The following is a 22,599-nucleotide window of genomic DNA, read 5'->3' as shown; positions in this document are numbered from 1 at the left end:
ATGGCGAGGGCGAGGTTGGCGGATCGGAGTTGACGTGTTGGAGTGTAGAAGTTGAGTCTGGTGTTGAGGTAGGAGGGTCCGGTGTTGTGAAGTGCCTTGTGAGCGTGGGTCAAGAGTTTGAAGGTGATCCTCTTGTCTACCGGGAGCCAGTGGAGTTCCTTTAGGTGAGGGGAGATGTGACTTCGGCGGGGTATGTTGAGGATCAGTCGGGCGGAGGCATTTTGGATACGTTGGAGGCGTTTGATGTCTTTGGTTGGGATGCCTGTGTAGAGTGCGTTGCCGTAGTCAAGTCTGCTGCTGACGAGGGCCTGGGTCACCGTCTTTCTGGTTTCTGTTGGAATCCACTTGAAGATTCTGCGGAGCATTCGAAGGGTGTTGAAACAGGAGGAGGAGACGGCGCTGACCTGTTTGGACATGGTGAGGGCGGAGTCCAGGATGAAGCCGAGGTTTCTTGCGTGGCTGGCAGGGGTGGGTGGGGGTCCGAGGACGGAGGGGCACCATGAGTCGTTCCAGGCCGAGGGAGTGCGTCCGAGGATGAGGACTTCCGTCTTGTCGGAGTTGAGTTTCAGGCGACTGTTGTTCATCCAATCGGCGATGGATTTTAGTCCCTCGTGGAGGTTTGTTTTGGCGGTGAGCGGGTCTTTGGTCAGGGAGAGGACGAGCTGGGTATCGTCGGCGTAGGAGATGATGCTGAGATGATGTTGGCGGGCCAGTTGAGCGAGGGGGGCCATGTAGACGTTGAACAACGTGGGGCTGAGGGAGGATCCTTGCGGGACGCCGCAGATGAGGTTGGTGGCTTTGGAGCGGAAAGGGGAGAGACGGACTCTATGCGTTCTGTCGGAGAGGAAGGATGAGATCCAGTGGAGGGCTTTATCTTGGATGCCGGCTTCCTGGAGGCGGGTCAGTAGGGTGCGGTGGCAGACGGTGTCAAAAGCGGCTGATAGGTCGAGGAGGATGAGGGCTGAGGTTTCGCCGTTGTCCATTTGATGTCTGATGTCATCTGTGGCGGCGAGGAGGGCGGTCTCAGTGCTGTGGTTTCGTCTGAATCCGGATTGTGAGGGGTCCAGGATGGAATTGTCTTCGAGGAAGTGGGTGAGCTGAGTGTTGACGATCTTCTCGATGACTTTTGCTGGAAAAGGAAGGAGAGAGATCGGACGGAAGTTTTTGAGGTCGTTGGGGTCAGCCTTGGGTTTTTTGAGGAGGGGTTGGATTTCTGCGTGTTTCCAGCTGTCCGGGAAGGTGGCAGAAGTGAAGGAGAGGTTGATGATCTTGCGGAGTTCGAGGTCGATGGTGGCGTTGGCTGAGTTGAAAACATAATGGGGGCAGGGGTCCGTGGGGGAGCCTGAGTGGATGGTGTTCATGGTTGCTATGGTTTCTGCCTCGTCCACGTGGGTCCAGGCGGTGAGGCGGCAGTCACGGGAGGAGACGTCGGGGGTGGGGTCTGGCGGTGGACCGGTGATGAAGCTGTCGTGGATGGTGGTGATTTTCTGGTGGAAGAAGGTGGAGAGGTCGTCGCAGAGTTTCTGGGAGGGCGGGATGTCGTTGGAGTTGGCTTTCGGATTGGAGAGTTCCTTCACGATGCCGAAGAGTTCTTTGCAGTCGTGGGCGTTGTTGTTGATGCGTTCGGTGAAGTGGGCGCGCTTGGCGGTGCGGATCCGTTGGTGGTGTTCGCGGTTGGCGTTTTTGAGGGCGGCGAGGTTGTCGGGTGTGCGTTCTTGGATCCATTTCTTTTTGAGCTTCTGGCAGTTGCTTTTGGAGGTGGTGAGATCGTCTGTGAACCAGGCTGGTTTTTTCTTTCCTTGGATGGTGGTGGGTTTCTTGAGAGGGGCAAGGGTGTTGGCGCAGTCGAGGATCCATTGATGGAGGTTGTTGGCGGCTGTGCTCGGGTCGATTGCGTCGGGTGGAAGGTTGTTGATGAGGGTGCTGGTCAGTTGTTCTTGGGTGACTTTGCCCCAGCGGCGGTGGGGAGGTAGCTGGATGCGGTGTTGCTCTGTGGTTTTCTTATAGGTGAAATGGACACAGTGATGGTCAGTCCAGTGGAGTTCGGAGGTGTGGCTGAAGGAAATGTGGTTGCTAGAGGTGAAGAGGGGGTCAAGGGTGTGACCAGCGATGTGGGTAGGTGTGTTGACTAGCTGGCGGAGACCGAGGTTGAGGAGGTTGGAGGTCAGTGACGCGGTGTTGACGTCGTTGGCAAGGGTAGGTCATGATACAGCACACATGATAAGAGGTGAGGAGAATGCATGTCGACAGTTTATCAATGCACAACCCTCTTACAACACATGTGGGTTGGTAGAAGTTTGTGACACATCAAAAGTCAAAGCAATACATGCCGTACATCTCCATGAATGCTGCATGGGAACACTCCAAGGAACACCCATGCCATGCAACTGTCATGCAGTGTAATGCATGAAAGGGGTTACAAGCAGTACAAAAAAACAGCACACAAGATGGATTAGAGTGGACTGGGAAATGTGGACTGCCATAATGTGCTAACAGTGTGTTCCAAAAATGGACACCCTGGTGGCACATTGTGCCGCTCAGGGTCCATAAATGAGGGACCTGTTGCGTGGCTCTGTGCCATCTACGTGATGCACCACGATTTACAACATAAAGACCCATGTGAACATATAACACAGATCAACATTGACATATTTACCTCTCATTGTAGAGGATGATGTCATACCTCACAGCCAGCTGAATGTCCTTGACTTCTCCAGTGATGGCGATGACCAGCTACAAAGCATCAATTCCAACACTCTCCAGGAGATCCTGGGTGCCATCCATACACCGTCCCCAGTCACAAGGAGGACACACAGTGTTGCGGGGTCTCCAAATGAACCACAAACACACACACACCCTCAACTCCACAGCCCTGGACTACCAGGACCCAGATATAGTTTTCCAAAATACTATGGTAGGAGTCCAGTAAGAGCTGGCACAGCAAGCTTAGGTGGGGATGGAGACCATGGTGGGCACACTAGTGGGAGTTTAGAGGTGCCTCAGTCTGAATAAGGACAACTCTGCTGCCATCAGAAGTATCCACTCTCCACTACGTGGACTCCAGCAGTCCCTGGCTGACATCGCTGGTGTCCTGAGGCAGTGGGTCAAACAACTGCCCTCTCACAGTGGCACCAGCATGATTGACAACAGGCTTGGGGCTATCCAAACTATCCTGGAGCCAATGCAGCAAATGCTGGGATCCTTTAGTGATACCCTGACTGCCTACCACTGTGATGTTGCTGCTGTGTTGTGAAACCAGCCGTAGCTCCTTTTTGCAGTGATCCCTTTCATCTTTCCACAGTTGACAGCTGCTGGGACCTTTAAATCCACATCTCCAGCCCCAGATGTATGTGTGCCTCCCTCAACTTCTATACCACCACCAGCCATGGCACAGGAGGCACTGCATACATCCGAGGATGACGATGTGGAAGGAACATCAATCACATGAGAAACCACCGGTAGCTACAGACTGTGGCTCATGGACAGTTTCTCTTTTGCTTTGTGCTGAAGATTATGAAAGTGTTACAACACCGATCAACTCCCCCTCTGAACTCTCCCACTGTTGACCAATTGCATATGTGATCTGTAATCCTGGCCGGTTCCTACCTGTTGGCCCCCTCACTGATGCACACTCTCCTACACATGTCTCATGACATGTACCCCCCGATACACTGTCTGGACTTCCAATGATTTGGGATCTCAAATGAGGTTAGTCTCCTGTGTAACGTACTGTACAACCAATTACATCAATTCACATACTAACACATTTCCCCTAAATATCAATTGTCTTGAATCTGTGTCTGAGGCAGTAACTGTGTGAACATCAGGCATTGTGTGAATCATATACACTGAGGGGCCTAAGTACCAGAACAAAAGGGACAGCATGGTGCTGCAAGCAATGTAGCTGTGCTGAGCTGTGTCATAACTAAAATGCATGTAAGTATTGTATGCAATAGGATAATAACAAACCATGTTTTGCTTTGAACTAGTGCATGTGCAACTGTCTAGTGCGAGTGCGGGCACGCTTGAACCATATAGAAAGGTTGTCTGCATTGCAGGGATTGGATGTTTATGAGCAGGAAGTCTTCATTCCTGCTCATACACTACAGTAAAAGCACATTGATCCTACTACGTAAGTGGCTAAATATAGCACACAAACAATAAGGAAAACCAGCCTAAAGATTTGGCTGTCTCCCTGTTGTCTCTGCAAAGCACTCCCCTGAGCTGAAGTCATAGCTTTGGCACTGACTCAGGTATACATTTCATTCTGACTGTGAGGCACCACCAATTGCAATAGATGATTCATGGGTTAGCCCACAGCAACACCCACTGCATGTCCCCCTCTAACAGAAATCTGTGTTGGGTGGGAGGCATGTATACAGGGTGGTGTAAAGACACCGAAAGTGGCTTCATGCCATCCTTAGAAGTCAGTGAAAGGGTGCAGTGCCACTGGATTAACGCAAAAAGAGAAGCTCTGGTCATGCTATGGGCCTCTCATCATGCTCCTGAATACTTGCCTAAGGGATATGTGTGGATTTGTGACATACACAAATGCACACACACACTGACTGCAACATAAATGTGGTGACTTATAGCTATGTGAACAAAGCAAGTTGAACCTGAGTATCCCAAGCATGGCATTTGACAGTTATGATGCATGTAATGTGATAGCTGAGAGCAATCACAATACACTTGACTGGGACTAGCAAGGATGATAGCAGCAGGTAAACCATTGCCATCACAGATAAATGGTGCATGTGTGAGAATGTGAGGGACAGTCATGAGTGTCTCAGTCACAAAATCTTGATGTAGAGGAAGTGCAAGTACAATCACAATGCAAGTCACATTACAGAAAATTACAGAGACATGCTGTTGAATCCCTATTCTGGTATGTGTATCCATGCACATCCAGAGTTTAACGTACATTGTTCATAGGTCTGGAGTGGCAAATGTGACACCATTGCCAACCTGACAGGAACTTTACAATAGGGGATATACGCAGTCACACATGTAAACTAACCATAACTTTCTAAAGCATGTGCCTAACATGAACTGTGCATAATTGCTAGATCCTACATGCTAAATCAGGATGGAGACCACATATTAGTAATAGCAAAATGATTTATTGAACAATAAAACTAACCTAAGCTAACTAAACTACATAAACTAACCTAAACTACACTGTCTTACACTAACTTATACCAACAATTTAACTTCTCTACTCATTCTAAACATATGACACCACATGATAAATATCAACTCAACACCCCGCCTTAATATACATCTAATGACAAGAACAACAGTTACTAAAGTTAAACATTGATTAACTAAACTTATAGTCAAAACAATGATCTTGTTTTTTTAATACATTTTTACATATACTCAAACATCACCACCCTCCCCAACCCCAAAAAAAGATGAAAGATATCCAACACCCCAGCCCAAATATAAACTATCACTAAGTACTACAAACTAACCTACACTATGCTAACTTAACAAACCCTAACTAACTAAATACCCCACAATATACATGCACATCACCTATTGTGAGGAATGTGCTGAGTCAGTGTTCACATGTCCCCTCAGTGCTTCATCAGATGTGCCTTATGTTCGCTAAGCAGTGACAAAATCTGCCAATGTTGGTGCTCCAACTGGGCAATGCGATATTCTTGGTCTGTCAACTCCGTACAGAACTCTTGCATATATGGGGGCTCCATATAGGTATGAGCTGCAGTTGTTGTTGTCACTGGACCAGTTGGTGGAGCAGAGGTTGAGGGTCCCACCATATGAGAAGTGGCACTGCCTGTAGCCACAGTCCTTGCTGCAGCATGGGTGGTGGATGTGTTGTAATTTAGTAGCGATTAGATGAAGCATTAGCAGAAGACATCTTGTATTTAGCAACTATTGTGAACATTTCGCGGAATCTATTTTGTATTCATGGCAGCCATTATCTCTGCCACATGCTGCCATGTGCTCGCCATGTGCTCTGTCCTACATTCCTGTTAACTACTCTTGAAAATCTATCTAGTGACAAGTTATATTTAGCATCTCCCACTTTCGCACATGCCCAGTAAGATCTGCAGCTGTTAGTAATTAGTACCAGGCCGTAATGTGTCAACTAGTCCTTGAAAACTGTTAGCCCCTCCTACCTGTTGACTGTGCATTTCCATATGACCATTTATGTATACAAGTCTTGCTTCTATAATTGTACCACCTTCTTTTTAGCCCCTGCATGGGTATAAAAGGACCATGCTCTCTTAGTTCAGTATGCTACTTCAAACATTACCGAAGGGTGCTGTTTGAACTGTAGTACCACCTCATGAGGTTTAATAAACTTTGTCTTTTATTTCAATTTCTGTGCCAACTTCTTCCTGTATGGTCTGAGGACTTTGTGCAGAGAAGGGCAAACCCCTTGCACTAGTAGGCCTTGCTGAGGCTTACTTCGACCAATTTGCGCCCGAACAGGAACTCATCGGCGACTCAGACGCCCGACGGATTGGTTGAGACAAAGGATTGGGATCTCGCTGCGGACGATCAATGCCTGAAGAGACCCGAGTCTTGCCAACCACAGCGTTTTTCCCTTCTTTCTGATTTGACCATCCAGGTGGCGCCGGTCCTCGACTGAGATCCTTTTTGTTCATTCGTCATGCAGTGACCATTGGTCGATTTTAGAACTTGGCAGTTGGAACCTGGACACCCTGTGATTGGTAAGAGCTGTTTTACGGCACTTGCTGTGGGTTTTGATGCCTTTGTTTCACCACTTACTGTGGCTCTCGTGTTTTGGGTGACTAGTCAATTTGTGTCCTTTGAATTGATATATAAATTGCAATTTATATAGGCAGGTAATGAGGAGAATTTTCTCCAATTTAATTTTGATTTGAACGGCACCTTAAGTGCTACTTTGATTATAATACTGCATATTCTGCACTATTTTTGGCATGCCTGTTTTTAGCGCACTTTGTAGGATGTGCTGCTTTTGCAATGGTAACAAGTTGAGACTGGAATAATCGCAACCGGCACCCCCAGAGGGGACGCCCAATAGAGATATGTATGTTAAACATGGTCTTTTTTCTATAATGTACAGCACATTATGGAATAAATATACTTGTTCAGATCCTGAGTTACGTTGGCCTCTGCATGGGTCATTTGATTTGTGAAAGATTGAGTATGTGGAACAATGTATGTGTAAGCGAAGGTCTAGGCAAGATATGTTTGACTGTGTACGAATGTGGGAGAAAGAAGTGCGTGGACGAGTGAAGTGTGAGCAAGCCTTGCTTGAGGAAGAGCAGCGGAAGAATGTATATGTGAAAGCATTGGAAATAAGAAAGAAAGAAATAAATGACTTAAAGGAGATAGAAGAGAAAGAACGTAAATTACAGGTAACTGGCCAATACACTGTTCGGCAACCTCTCTATCCTATCCTTAATAAACCGCACGATTATTTTTTGTTACTAGATCGCCCTCCACCTCCGTATGTCGTTCCTTCTGCCCCTCATGAGTTAGCTGAGGTCTCCGGTACGGAGCAACAGAAGATACGAGACAGTCGCTCTATGTTGCCTGCTGACTGTGCGTCTGAGCTTAGATCTACTGCTCGTAAAACAATTTGTAGCGTTGTCTCTGCTTCTGAACTTGTAGACAACATGAAAGGTTGGACGGAAAAGGAGCAGCTATATTTTACTGAGGCATTTGGCACAGAAGTTATTGAACTATTTCGGAAAGATTCTGATGAGTTAGAGCCCGATGATGTAGCAGCTGATCATAAGCAAGTGTGTGATGGTCGTTTTGTTTTCTCCCATGTGGCTGATGCAATCAGGCGTTTGGTGAAATTATGTGTTGCGGCAATCCGTTTGCGAGAGGAGAAAAGGGCCATGGACGTAGTTGTACGGACATCTCAGACCGGCGGGGTGCAAGCTTCCATCTTCGGAACAGATAAGACTATGATAGTTCATGCGAAACCAATGCGGGAGGCCACGCCTTTGTATGTTCCTCCTAAAAGATCGGGTACAAGTGATGATAAAACTTCTGTTGATGCTAAGGGTTATTTTATTTATAATTGGGTGTATACTCCTTGGAATAGGGCAGATGTAATAGCACTTAAAACAGCACTACCTGACCCATGGAAAAATCCAGCTGCCTTTTATGAGGAAGTTGAGGGAGCAATTAGTTCTTGTGCTATGACTTTGGATGACATTGATTTATTTTTCGGATTGATATTACCACCAGATATGTGGAGAACTGATCGTAAAGTTGATGATCGTGTAGTTTTTGGGGCATCATGGAAAGAATTAGAACAGATGGACGAGGATAGGATACCTGCGAAAAAGCCATCTCAGTTGATTCTAGATCTTCCCGCAGCCATATTAGTTAAGTTAAAAACGATTATTCCCCCTAAAAAGATAGATTAAACTTTTTCAGCATCTTGTAAGCAAAAGGCAGATGAATCGGTCTCTGATTTCTTTACACGCTTTGAAGAAGCATTTCATGATTTTAGCGGTCAGTTATTGTAAGATGAAACAGTCAGACATTTGTTCATCGATAAATATGTCGCAAATCTGTTACCAGGAATAGCTAGTCATCTAAAAGCTAGTGAAAGTTCATGGACTACCTCTACTCCGGTTTCTCTTTTGACTATGGCTCAGTATTATGAACATCAGAAATTAGAAGCAAAAGGTAGCGAGGATAAAAAGATTAAAGAATTAAAGACAAAGGTTATGTTGGCTCAAGCTTATGGTCCGCCTTTTAGAGGTAGTGATAGAGGTGGACGTGGATCTTATGGTTCTTCTTTCACTTGTTCTAATTTGTCTGTTGATCAGTGTGCGTATTGTAAGAAATTTGGGCATTGGGCTGCCGATTGTCCAGCACTACGTGTTCAGCAGTGTTCACATGGTCAGAGACAAATGAGAAATCGCTCAGGATATTCAGGGCCTAGAAGAAGCACGAATGATCATGCTAGGTTTGATGCTAATGTACAAAGGCAGGATGGGTTTAACACTTTTGATAGACGGAACCAATACCAGATGTCTAACTATGTGCAGCCTGATTTCCAAGATTCTGCTTATGCATAGGATTGCCTAGGATGGGGTAAGGAATCAGTTGAAGTTCCAGTAGATCAGAGGGGTCCCTATGTTACAGCACATGTTTTGGGTTCTACTGATCAGTTTCTGGTTGATACAGGAGCTACTCGTAGCGCCTTGTCTAAACAATTGGTTACAAGGGCTCCCCTGTCTGGCTTAACTATTACATCGATAGGTTTCGATGGAACACCTTCTCCTAGCCCATTGTCACAACCACTTGCATTCCATGTTGATATATTTACTGCTCCATGTCAGTTTTTGCTTTCTCCAAATACACCAGACAATATTGTGGGTCTTGATATGCTCAAGTATTTCAGGGCTACAATACGATGCTCTCCTGAAGGGGTGCGTGTTATTTTGAATGATAATCATCCTGTGATGGAAAGAGTTTGTCTTGTTAAAGAGGATATTGCATTAGCTTCACTCCCTAATACTTTGTGGGCTACTTCAGATACTGATGTGAGACAAATGATTATTCCACCGGTACATATTAGTGTCAAGGAGGGAGCTGTATTGCCACGTTTGGCTCAATACAAAATTTCACAGGAGGGCGAAGAAGCACTCACACGAATTGTGCATGATCTTATTGCAGTGGAGTTGTTGAGGAAGTTCTGTATAATGTTTGTAACAGTCCGATTCTTCCTATTCTGAAAAAGGATTCTGATACTAGGATTTACCGATTCATTATTGATTTACGAGAAGTGAATAAGATTGTGATACCACAATATACTGTGGTATCTGACATCACAACACTTCTTACTTTGGTTCCCCCACAGCAACTACGTTCTCTGTGATAGACTTGAAGAATGCTTTCTTTTCGATCCCTATTCATCCTGACAGCCGATATTTGTTTGGTTTTACTTTGAATAAACAATTATGTAGATTTTGCAGAGTTCCTTAAGGCTATACTGAGAGTCCTAGTATTTATAGTCAAGCGTTAAAACGACAACTTGATTCTTTTGTTTTGCCTAAAGGTGTGGCTCTCATACAATATGTTGATGATATTTTGTTGGCAGCTGATACCCCTGATCAATGTGAAAAGTGCACTTTGTCCTTACTTTCTTTTCTTGCTTCACACCATCATAAATTGTCACGAAAGAAATTGCAATATTGTAGACCAAAGGTAACCTATTTAGGTCACCTTTTGTCTAAGGAGGGCCGTGCACTTACATCAGATCGTATTCAAGCAATTTTAGACACACCAGTACCCTCTACTCAGAAAGATGTTCGTGAATTCCTTGGTCTTACTTCTTTTTGTAGGCAATGGATATTAGGGTTATCACACATTGTCAAACCTTTGCTAGTACTTTTCACTAAAGATACTCCAATGCCCCTCCCATGGACAGATGAATGTGAGACTGCTTTCCGGCAGCTACGACAAGCCCTTTGTTCAGCACCAGTGTTAGGTACTCCAGATTACACGAAGCCTTTTGCACTTTACGTACATGAGAAGGAGGGATGTGCATTGTCAGTTTTAGTACGGACACATGGGGATAAGCAGCGTCCCTGTGCATATTTTTCAGCAGTACTTGATCCTGTCGCTCGAGCGTTGCCTGGGTGTTTTCGTTCAGTTGCGGCAACAGCTGTGTCAATACGTCAGAGTGAAGGGATAATTTTGTCAGATAAGCTGTTGGTGTTAGTACCCCATGCGGTTGATGCTCTTTTAAATCAAACAAAGATGCAACATTTAACCAGCACTCGCCTGACAGGATATGAATTGACATTGCTGGCTCCTCACATTACACTGAAGAGATGTGCAACACAAAATCCAGCCACTTTGTTGCGATATCCGGTGACTCAGCCTCAGTCACAAGAAACACATGATTGTATATTCCTTACCGAAGAACAGACAAAGGGTCGTATTGATTTGCAAGATACGCCCCTTCCAGATGTAGACGGGGAATTGTGGGTTGATGGGTCCTGTTTGAAGTTGCCAGACGGTACGACCTCAGCTGCATATGCAATCACCACAATACACACGGTAGTGGAGACAGCTCGTATACCACAGAAGTCAGCTCAAGCAGCTGAACTAATGGCTTTGACACGAGCATGTGAGCTTAGTACTGACTTCTGTGCAAATATTTATAAAGACATTCGCTATGCTTTTGGAGTGGCTCATGATTTTGGTTTGCTTTGGAAGGAGAGAGGCTTTCTCACATCTCACGGGATGCAGATAATGCACGGAGAATTAATGCATAACCTCTTGACATATCCAAAGAAAATAGCTATTGTGAAATGTAGTGCACACAAGAGAGAAACTGATAAGATAGGGCAAGGCAATGCCCTTGCGGACCGCGTAGCACGTGAGACTGCGATGTAGCGAAGTACTACTTCTATGAATGTAGTGATGTCACAAGCTGAACTTTGGCATAATGCTAGACAAGACGTATTAGATATACAGAAATATGCTTCTGTGAAAGAACGTGAGCAATGGTCTGAAGAAGGAGAATTGGATGATGAGGGCTGTTGGCGGAATAAGCAGATGGATAAATGGAAATTGCCTATGGCTTTTGTACAACCTATGGTTCAGATGGCACATGGGCTGGCACATGTTGGAGCTTCAACAATAACGAAGTTGCTTACACAAGTTTGGGAGCATCTAGAAATTCCCAGTACAGCCAAGAGAGTAGCACAGTCTTGTTTGATCTGTTTACAATACAATCCTGGAAAAGGGACACAAACTCCTGCGGGAGGGTTTGCTACACCAACTGCACCTTTCAAAGTTCTACAAATAAATTATATTCAACTTGAACGCTGCAACAATTTAAAGTATGTCTTGTTGGTGGTATGTGCCTTCAGTAAATGGATAGAGGGGTACCCCACAAAGGATAATACTGCCATTACCACAGACCGTGCAGACAAAGGTGCTTTTGAAATAATGTTTCCCTAGGTTTGGTGTTTGCAGACTTTTATGAAATGATAATGGACCTAATTTTGTTGGGGAAGTTATTAAGTATGTCCTGAAAGGATTAGGGATCAAACAGAAGTTCCATGCGGTTTTCCACCCACGATCAGCAGGGTTGGTGGAAAGGTATAATGCTACTTTGAAGCTGAAGTTAGCGAAGATACAGGCTTCCACATCTTTAACTTGGCCGGATGCATTACCATTGGCATTATTGTCTATTAGGTCAGTGCCACACTCTTGAACAGGACTTACCCCCTATTAAATATTATTTGGAAGGCCAATTAACATTTGGGGAGTTCCTAAGCCAAATTCTGTATATGATGTACCTTGTGTCCTGATGAATGATTATTTGGCACAGTTAACCAACAATTTGGTTTATATTCATCAACAGGTTTGAGAAGCACTTCCTGACAGATCTACAGGTGTAGGCCATGAACTCCGACCTGGTGACCAGGTGATGATGAAGTCCTTTGAAAGATCAAGCAGCTTGGAACCAAGGTGGCGAGGCCCAGAGCAGGTGCTCCTTGCGACAAGGACAGCAGTTCGAGTGACAAACCGAAAGAATTGGGTCCATAGTACTCACTGCAAGAGAGTGCTACCTACCTTGGTGGAACCTGCTGTGCTGACCGATCATCGAGAGATCTTGACTACGGAGAAAGGCCGTGCTACATCACCTGACAAATCTGTGGAGTTCTTCCCGGATCATTTCTGGAGTGTCGCGATATAATTTGAGACCGAGGAAAGAATCTGAAAAAATGCTGAAAAAAACTGGTTGAGCTACAGCCCTGGGTTAGTGAAACGGAGAGCCAATGTGGCAAGTGGGGGGAATCAGCCATGCATTAGAGTAGTGACACCCATCTTGGCCCGTGGTGAAGAAATCAGCGGCTGCCCAGGGTTAAGAGCTCCAACGATTGTTTTTAATTAATTTCTGGAAGGGTCGATTATCACTGTTGCTAAAATGAATAACAAAGTGATCATTAGTACTATGGGGTTTGTTTTTGTTTTGGTGGTTATAGCAATAATCACCTGGTTTGTTGAAAAGATGGCTCCTGCTCGTGAGTTTTTTGTTGCCACTACTCCAGTACCAGAGGATTACTATTACTTTACGCTTCCCTATCAGGAGCAGAAGCACCATCAATCGTACTTCAATAATACTTTCATTCAGATGTTGCATCATACTCATAATGCTACAAATACTACTAACTGTTGGATATGTGGAATGATACCTGCGCATCCAAAGAAAGGAGGAACACCTTTTATTCCTCTTTCTTTTTCACACAATGGGTCTTGTCAAGCTTGGTATACGCTTTTGTTTGCATCCTGAAAACGTACAGAGGGCGGACTTCTTTTTCGCCTTAATAAAGTATGCTACCAAGACAAAGATGGGTATCCCCAAGCCAAAGGAACTAAATGGGAATGGGAAGAGTATCAACCGGACAATGTTTCCATACCATATGTCTTCACAAATAGAAGAGACTCTGACAAGAAAGCACAATTTGTGATTTCTGTTACAAAAACTAAAGCAGATTTATGTATACATAGCATTGGGCGAATTCCAGTGGGGACAAGCGATTGTACCTTGATTTTAACTATTGAGGGTGTAAATAATAGTAGTTTTACAGCTTCACATAATTCATATTTTGTTTGTGGTAACTATGGATATTACCAACTTCCTGTTGGGTGGTCAGGTGTGTGTTATGTACCTTTTCTATTACCCCCTGTGTTTTTGGCACCTGCATCATATCACCGAGATTTTAAACTGTTCAATGACATCATTAAAAATAGATATAAAAGGACAATAAGTACAAACAAGGTAGACCAAACGGACACTAGCCTGCAACAATATGTTGTTTTTAATTTAGGGTTGTTCTCCTTTGTGGGTGCTGCGTTAAACAGTAGGAAAGTGAGACAATTGACTAGGGTTGTGAAAGCTGTTACCAATAAAGCAGCTCTGGCACTTGGGAATATTACTGAGGAGCTCCAAATTGCGAGGATTGTAGTGCTCCAAAATCGTATGGTACTAGATGTGATATTAGCTGATTGAGGTGGTGCATGTCACATCATCGGTAGTAGTTGCTGCGTTTTCATTCCAGATCACTCACCTTCAGTATATGATGCAATATCTAAATTGCATAAAATTGCTGCAGAAATTCACACAGAGACTGGTACTTGGACTTCTTCTGGATGGTTTTGGGCTCTTGTTTCCGCCCGGAGCTGGAAACTACTGACTATCCTGTGTGTAATGATTGCTATATTTTTCACATGCTGTATCTGTATTCAGTGTGGTCCAATGTTCTGCTCCATGTGTTTTACTGAGTGTATGCCTATCAAAAGAGATATTACAGAAATGAAAGCACAACACATGTTAGTTAAGGAAATAGCTGAAATGATGAGCATAAATATACAAGATGAATATTTAGATTATCCCAGAAAAGCGAATGTCTTCAGCTAATGCTGAAAGGGTCGTCTATTGTAATTTAGTAGCGATTAGATTAAGAATTAGCAGAAGACATCTTGTATTTAGCAACTATTGTGAACATTTTGCGGAATCCATTTTGTATTCATGGCAGCCATTATCTTTGCCACATGCTGCCATGTGCTCGCCATGTGCTCTGTCCTACCTTCCTGTTAACTACTCTTGAAAATCTGTCTAGTGACATGGTATATTTAGCATCTCCCACTTTCGCTCATGCCCAGTAGGATCTGCAGCTGTTAGTAATTAGTAACAGACATTAATGTGTCAACTAGTCCTTGAAAACTGTTAGCCCCTCCTACCTGTTGACTGTGCATTTCCATATGACCTTATATGTATACAAGTCCTGCTTCTATAATTGTACCATCTTCTTTTTAGCCCCTGCGTGGGTATAAAAGGACCATGCTCTCTAAGTTCAGTGTGCTACTTCAAACATTACCGAAGGGTGCTGTTTGAACTGTAGTACCACCTCATGAGGTTTAATAAACTTTGTCTTTTATTTCAGTTTCTGTGCCAAATTCTTCCTCTATGGTCTGAGGACTTTGTGCAGAGAAGGGCGAACCCCTTGCACTAGTAGGCCTTGCTGAGGCTTACTTTGACAAATGATTATTTTGCCGCCCCTCCCCTTGAGGGAAGGCCTTCCAGGCTCCCAAGGAATGCTCCCAGTCGTACCCCCTGTGCATCCTCTGGTACCCCTTGGAAACTTGTCGGAAATGGCAGTACCTCTCAGCCCTTACTTTGTAAATTCACGCCTCTGGGATACCTTCATGTTTGCAGCTGCAACATGAAGTAGACATTAGTCAACTGTATATTTTGGCAAGTGAACAGCACACATGCAATGGACATACCATCTGCAGTTGTAACATGTTGGCCAGCACTAATCAACATGATATCCTAAAGGGCAGGGAGGACCATACATCTGCACATCAACCACAAGATAAACATTGCCCATGCCAATGGGTTTGAGACTAGCTATTGTTGCATGCTTACTTTGAACATCTTGGTAAATCATTGTAGGTCCATGTCACCATTGTCTAAGATTGTCATACACCTCAGCCATGTAACCATGCTACATCACACTCATCATGGTGGTTTGTACATCAATATACCTCATGTTAGCGCAAGTGACCTCAGATCAGTTGACTTTAACTGACTCATCTGAGAAAGTACTACAAGTACAATGTGGCCTCACAACAAGACAACATATGGCAAGTAGGGGTGTCAGAACGCATTGCTAAATGGTAAACTGATTGTGACAGACATCATATGTGATATTGTAGTGAGATGCCATCATTCATGTCACACAGAGAGGATGAAGCCACTCCTCTCATTTTGACACAGGTCTGTACCAGGTGAGCTGTGCCAGGACTCGATGCATAGTATCTGAGTGACTTGTTTTCTCACACTATGCAGGCCATTGGTTGTAAATGTCTTGCATAACAGCACGCAGCACTACTACCACATCTGTGGGTAGGTGTATGCATGATCCGTTACACATCTGCACAGGGATCTTGGGAAAGCACAGGCTCATGCTGTACGTTGTGTGTCATTTGTTTTTATATCAGATCCTGGACAATATCAGGATCACAAATGTAGATAATGTTGTGGTTCATGGTATGCCAAATGGCAATCTAATCTAACACAGATGTCCCTCTGGCCAAACAGACATGACAAGACATGTGAGGATGGCAGAGGTCCGACATGTTGCAAATTACAACTCAGAACATAGGGCATTACACCATAATAGTGCTTGAAATTTGGCCATGTCAAGAGGCACATTTACAAGCCCCTTGCCCCACTGGTGCGTCACTTCATACCCATTTTAATAGTGATGTTCCAGCAGCCTTAGTGACTTGGGTATAAGCCCCCAAGTGTGGAATGTTGACCACTGACCTGCTTCTATTAGTTGACTATTCACATGGTAATGCATCACTCCAAAAGCTGAGTTACTCAGTGCTTTTTGTGGCACATAGGTCAGTGACATGTATAGCCAACAACATCTAGCAACCCTGCACACATGTTTGACCCTTAACTTCAGCCACATGGCCATACTGTCATCACTGATATGGTACTCATGTACCATCTCCCCCATTTCCATTGCCTTTGCTACACATGTTGCCACCAGTGCAATCATTTCATGGGATGCACAGCCTAGACACATCTGCAACCATTCAGTACATATTCTGGTTAAACCTACTATGCTTGTGGTAGCATACATGCACTTGGTACATGGCATTGCAGACAGCATGAAACTGCACACATAACACTTGCCCAAAACAATAACTCATGCATACTGTTACTTATTGGTTACCTCTGGGTCCTTTTTATGTCATGTATGTGTATATATGGCTCTCTGATTGTATATGGTTGGGGTCTACCTGCAAGACAGAACATGAGACATTGCACATCTGATATCATTTACCAATGACACAAGTATACCTTTGTAGATAAATGCTCAATAGTGGCACCTTACATGGCTCAGTGACATACATTGGTAGGCCAGGCTGACATGTACATATATATTCTGGAACCAAACATTAATGTCTTGGCTACATTGTTAATTAAGTGCAGATTACTTCATAATCCAAACGTTTTTGAACATTGGTAATTGTGATGTCACCCTGCACATACATGGCTCACAGGAAACACTCAGCCATGCCTGCCTTTACTCCTGTGTGATTTGTGACATCAATTGTGTGTGACTATGCAACACACAACAGTAGCTAGGCACTGAGTGCCAGATTTACAAGAAACTGGTGCATCAGCACTGATGTGCCAGTTTTCTTGACCCTCCTTGCCACCTAACAACACTAAGGGTGCACTGTATGTACAAGACGGCCCACCATGGCTCACGTTAGGCCAGTAGCATCAACATTTTTGATGCTATTGTGGCGCTTTGCCACACTAGTGCAGCAAAGTGCAAGGAGGCCCATTGATTAAAAAGGATGCATCTTTTTAAACCCTGCTTTGAGCAGACGTTAAAAATGACATCTAATTTTTGCTGGTCTCCTAACGCTGGAACGTCCCCCTTGCATAGATTATGCCTGAAGCAAACATAATGTGGTGCAAGGGGTTTCAAAGTGGCGTGATGCATGCATTACGTCACTTTGTACATATGGGGTGGTGAGAAATGCCTCCTTGAGCCAGATTAGCATAACAATAATTGGCACTAGTGTGGCACAAGGAGGCTTAAGGGCCTTGTAAATCTGGCCCTTAGTGGACATGGACACATGTTTCTGGTGTTCCTGGCAAAACCCCGTGGACAAGGACAGGACCTAGAATTTTGTCTCGTTAATGGTGCAGTGTTGCCATTGTTATGGTTGCTCTCTTTTGCACCAACACTATACTTACAACCCTGCCCTTTGCCTTAGCTTGCTAAGGGAAGCCCTATGGCCAACAGACATGTACCTGCAATTGTACAGCAATGGTCAATCACAAAGTTTGGGTACTTAACCACAGTTCCTCTGACCTCTATTCCAATGTGGTGCAGAAGGTCCTGTCCCCTGTTGACTATGTCTGCCCAGTGATGCTTTAGTTGCTGGTCAGTCCGCTCCACCTCAAAGATCCGGGTCATCTGGGAGAGGACCTTCCCCCAACTCAGCTTCCTTACCACCTTCCTGTAGCCGTGGATCACTCCCCCACCCATTGACACCATGTTGGGCAGGTAATGGAGCACCGCGGTGAGATGAACCTACCGAACTCATCAGCACTGAGGTGACATGTCCTTTACCTTTCAGACATACTGTTGGATACACCTGACATACCCTGAACCCAAAAAGAAAAAGAAAAACCCAAACAACCTCCAAGAAACCTAACAAACTATGCTACCCCAGAGATAGACACCCAACAATACTATGACACCAAAATATATAAGGAATAATAGACAGGACAATACAGAGGTAAGGGACCAAAATGAAATAGCAGACAGCACAAAATGACACCTCAGACACCACTCTCACTCACAGATCTCCAAAACATCTCCTCTCACCAAGACAGAGAAAAAGACTGTGACTAAAAGAATATGAAAGTAATTTTGCAGTTCCTGCTGTGTATGGTACATCCATCACCTCACTTCCTGTGATGATGCGTCATGTTTTAGAGGATGAGTCATTTCTGTTGAAGCTACACACCTGTGTGTGATATTAGACAGTTCCAACGCATTACATGGCATATGAAATTAACTAGATGTATTTGCACCATCCTTGCCTCATTTTGCAGTGAATGGCCACAGCAGGCCTTAGACTGATGCTCGTGCTATGTACTATGGATTCACATGAGCTTCCATTGCCTAGTGCAACATTCTTTGGTGGCAGTCCACCAATGCCCCACAACTGTGTCCATTGTTTTTGGGTAGGCTGTGCTAATAGTTGCATTGGGAAAACAGCGCTACCATAATGTTGTTGGGACGTCACATGGCATTCCTATAGAATTTGCTTATTGTAGCCAATACATCAGTTACTTGTGAATAAGCCTCTATGTGTAGTCCCCTTGGACCATTGATAAGTTCACACCCAGGGTTGCCATGGACTGACCATGGGATGTGGCCCATATTCCCACATGTAGGACTGCGCACATTTCAGAAAGTTTTTGATTTGTCCCAATGAACATACAGCAGGCTGTCACACAGGGCATAGTGGTGTGTAAATTGCATGGTGATAGCAAGTGTTATGTTGTAAATCCTGATCCACTTGTTTGACAGGAGCTTCACCATTTCACACCTTTTGTCTTCCCATGTTTACAACATGTTTTCTGTAAGTGTAGATATGTGGAGGAACATGCTCTTTTTTTGATCTGACCACAGAGTTAAGGCATTAACACTATTTGTGTAGCCATACAGCTTAGGATAGATAACCCATGTGTTAGACTTGTTCACTCACATATTCCCCTTGCTAAGTGTTTTTCCTAGAATACATCATATTTTCCCTAGATTGTGGGCACCCGATGCACCCATGACAGTGCATTTGTGTTTCAGTCTGTTTGTCCAATGGAGCAGATATCCATTGTGATTGTGATGTTTCATACGAACATGTGCCTTGAATATATTTGTCATGCCATTCATGTTGTTGGATTGTGTTCTTCATGTGTGTTTTCTTCTGCCTAGTACAGTAGTATGTCTGGGTAATCAATTCTACATTCTTTATGATCCATTCCTTGCTCATAGCACTCCTTCAGAACAATATCTTTGCTAATTTCAGATACTGACATGTTACCCTCTGTAAATACATTGCTACTGTTTGTAAGTGTTAACAGGTGGTTTCACCATAATCCAGGTGCTATGGTGCATCTTCAAATTTGTCCAAGCTCACAATTGTGGTGCCACACAGAGCCTGGGGCACCCAGGGGTGACATTAAGCTTGCATTATATGACAATGTATTTTTCCACATACACTTTGACAGTACAATTCCTCACCACATAGGTTTGGACATAATTCCCTTCTAGCACACACTCTGTATGCCATGGTTGCAATCAGACAGGGATGGCAGGCTACACATCAGTGTACACTCAAGTGCAGGTTACCATAAACACAGTTACACTCCCCTGCCATATTACCTAATAGGGTCTTTAAGCCTTGCCCTATTATCACCTAGGGACATACATGGGATTTCTATCAACCATGCCCTTTTACCTACTAGAGACCTACAGGAGATTCATGTCAGCCTTGTCCTATTATCTACTAGGGACTTACAGGGAATTTTTTTCAACCTTGTGGTATTACCTACTAGGTACTTATAGGGGATTTCTGTCAGCCTTGTCCTGTCATCTACTAGGCACTTACATGGAATTTCTGTCAGCCTTGCCCTATTATTTACTAGGGACTTACAGGATCTTTCTGTCAGCCCTGGACTCTCATCTACTGGGAATTACTAGACTATGTGATTAGGAATTGTACATGAGCCTTCATTATTTTGGCACTCCATTGGTAGACAGTGGGACAGGGACATGTCTGCAGACCCGGGGTACATATATTGTCAGTTTACCTATACATCACTCATACTTGTTTGTGCTGGGCAAACACACAGGTGGGCTTGCTGACATTGTGACTGTGATGGCAAGTGGCCAACACAATGTGTGTGTTTATGGTCCTACATATGTACAATGTTGTATTGAAGACTGATATGATGAAATTGTACAGATATATTCACCAGTAAATGCCAGATGGTGTAATGTAGGCCTCAATTGCCACATTGCTGGCAGTCTTTTGACAGTTGGTATTTGGCAGTCTTCATCCTCATCCTCACTGTCCTGTCCTTCATGAATGCCAACATATCTTTTCAATATGATATTTGCCAATGGACCTTGAGTTTGCTACAGAGCAAACAAAGTTAACTATTAATTGACCATTATGTGCAGGATGGAAGACTGACATCCACACATTTCAGTACTCCTGACAGAGCACTTGTGTAGTCTCTAAGTCACCTCCACAAAGTAGCTGTGTCAGTTCAGTACAGGAGTGTCTCAGTAGATACATTGTTACTGTTTGTAAGTGTTAAGAGGTGGTTTCCCCAAAAACCAGGTGCTATGATGCAGCTCCAAACTTGACCATGCTCGCAATTGTGGGCCACACAGAGCTTGGGGCATCTAGGGGGAACATTAGGTTTTCATTATGTGACAATGTTTGTATCCATATAGACTTTGACAGTACAATTCCTCACCACATAGGTTAGTACATAATTCCCTCCTAGCACACACTGTGCATAGCAGGGTTGCAATCAGACAGGGATGGCAGGCTACACATCAGTGTACACCCAACAGCAGGTAACCATATGTACATCTACACTTCCCTGCCCTATTATCTACTAGGGTTGTTCAGGACGTTGATGTCAGCCTTGCCCTGCTATCTACTAGGGACTTACAGGGGATTTCTGTCATCCTAGCCCTTTCATGTACTAGGAACTTAATGGGGATTTCTGTCAGCCTTCCCTGTTATCTACTAAGGACTTACATCTTACATGGGATTTCTGTCAGCCTTGCCCTATTATCTACTAGGGCCTTACAGGAGTTTATTATCAGCCTTGGATTCTCATCTACTGTGATTAGGAATTGTATGTGAATCAGCTGATTTACAAGGCCCTACGGCATATGGCAGGGTATGAAATGTGTTTCTGCGCTGGCCTGCACCACCTTAAAAGGCCAACAAAGCACCATATCCACCAGATACAGTGCATTTCTGTCCTTACCCCCTGCACTGGCACAGAATCAAATGCCAAGCTGGAAATGGGCACCATGGCACCATGGTGCACGGATGCCTGAGTTGCGGCTGTTTTTGATGATATGTAAGGAGATGTTCCTTTCTGCACAATCAATTATGTATCTGTAGTATTCCCATGTTGTTAGAAATGGGGTCTTTGGTTGGCAGTCAGGTTACCCCCTGTCCAAGCAAGGACCCTCACTCTAGTCAGGGTAAGTTGCACACAATCCAAATTATCCTGTGCCCACTCTGTGTTAGCTTGGCGCTGAGCAGTCAGGCTTAACTTTGAAGGCAATGTGTAAAGTATTTGTGCAATAAGTCATGCAATAACACAGTATAGTACCACTAAAATATACCACACAGTGTTTAGAAAAATATAAAATAGTTATCTAGTTATCTGATAAAATGCAGGTCAAAAACTATTTAAATGCAATAAGTATTTGTTGAGATATCACTGTAAAAAAGATATAAAGGTCATCATTACGACCTAGGTGGTAATTCGCGCCTACCGCTACGGCGACGGCCTCCAAAAGACCATTGCCGTGGCTACCTACCGTCTGCCATATTATGACCGTAGCCGGAATTCCGTCAGAAGGCTGGTGGAATTCTGGCTGCGGTCATGTCGGCGGATGCCGGTAAGGTGACGCTGCTGCCATTAGCAGCGCCACGCCGGTAAGGTGGCGCTGCTGCCACCAGCAGCGCCACGCCAGTAGAACGCCACCCACCGTATCATGACACATGATATGACCTGGCGGTGTTCTGCTGGTGGACGATGCTGCTGGCAGCAGCGCCACATCCTGTCTCCTGCTGGAGGACCCCCTGCAAGCAGGTAAGTCGGTTTCTCCGACAGGGGAGAGGGGTGGGAGGTGTTTTATGTGTGTGTGGGGGGGTGTGGCTGTTTTTGTATGAGTGCATGCAGGTGTGAGGCATGTGGAATGCATGTGTGCAGGAATGGGT

This window comes from Pleurodeles waltl, chromosome 5 (assembly GCF_031143425.1).
Source record: "Pleurodeles waltl isolate 20211129_DDA chromosome 5, aPleWal1.hap1.20221129, whole genome shotgun sequence".
NCBI lineage: Eukaryota > Metazoa > Chordata > Amphibia > Caudata > Salamandridae > Pleurodeles > Pleurodeles waltl.
Note: the sequence above shows the minus strand (reverse complement) of the source record.